Below are 1,277 nucleotides of genomic sequence, written 5' to 3' on the forward strand. Positions count from 1 at the left end.
CATCACCTATAACATCATATATGATATAATATACACATAGATACACACATGTGTGTGTACATATATACATACACACATATATATGTATGTGTATGTATCTATATTTTTTCTTGTACATAGTTGTTTGCAAATTATCTTCCCTCCATTAGATTAGGAGCTCTTTGAGGGCCAGGACTCAGCACAGTGACTGGTATATAATAGATGCTTAATAAATGCTAGCTGACTTGATTTTTTGTGGGCCAAGGAATAGACACCATTTAAAAGGGTAAAAGAATACTCTCTGTGTCTTTTGTGTTCTCTCTCATCCTGTAACCTTGGGACTATACCTTTTGAGTTGACAGTGCTAGAGGCTGAGATGGAGACAGAAGGCTGCAATGGAAGGAGTGTCATGAGTAGGATGAAGGAAGAGTTGGGCTGAGCCTGGTAGTGAGGAGTAGAGCCACAGTCAGCACTGAGCACTACCAACTGAGGTCTGGCAGCCAACAGGGACTTCTATTTGTCTTCAGGCAATGAATTGGGGAAAGCTGCTTTTCCCCCAATTTCCCCAAATGCATTGGGGAAAGCTGCTTGTCCCAAATCCACAAATCTACTCCATCAAATGTAGAGTCAATGGCCCCCACCATTACTTTTCTTTACAAGTTTCAGGTTGCTTGAGGACTCCTCCTCCTCTGCAAGGATGATCTGGGTGGACATTATGGGCTTGGTGGAGAGGGTCTATATATCTCTTTTGCATTTAAAAATGTGCTTAAATGTCTGAACCTATGACTTTAGTGGGAAGTGAGCTGAGATAATGGAAGATGTGTGTGGGGTGGAATCTCTGAGACAAATATAGATAGTAGGTTTCATATTTTAATGTTTTGACCAATATTCTATTAATTCTACTAGATTCAATGGATCTGAACCAGTGAAGGGTTAACAGAAAAGTCACCTTTGAGCCAATCGATGAAGGAACCATGGACCATAACGAAAGTGGGGAAAGAGCAGCTCAGATATTTGCAGGATTGAGTACCCTCTTGCAACCAACATGAATCCTACAGCCTTTTAGAAAGTGGCTTTCTAGGGGCAGCTAGGTGGTGCAGTGGATAGAGCACCAGCCCTGAAGTCAGGAGGACCTGAGTTCAAATCCGGCCTCAGACCAAACACTTGACATGTACTAGCTGTGTGACCTTGGGCAAGTCACTTAACCCCGACTGCCTCACTAGAGTTGCTTTCCCTTGTGAATATACCAGAATGATGGAGGCTAGGCTAGCTCAAGTAGAGTGCCATCTGTTGACTGA

Source organism: Vombatus ursinus, unplaced genomic scaffold (genome assembly GCF_900497805.2).
Source record: "Vombatus ursinus unplaced genomic scaffold, bare-nosed wombat genome assembly UNPS02014775.1, whole genome shotgun sequence".
NCBI lineage: Eukaryota > Metazoa > Chordata > Mammalia > Diprotodontia > Vombatidae > Vombatus > Vombatus ursinus.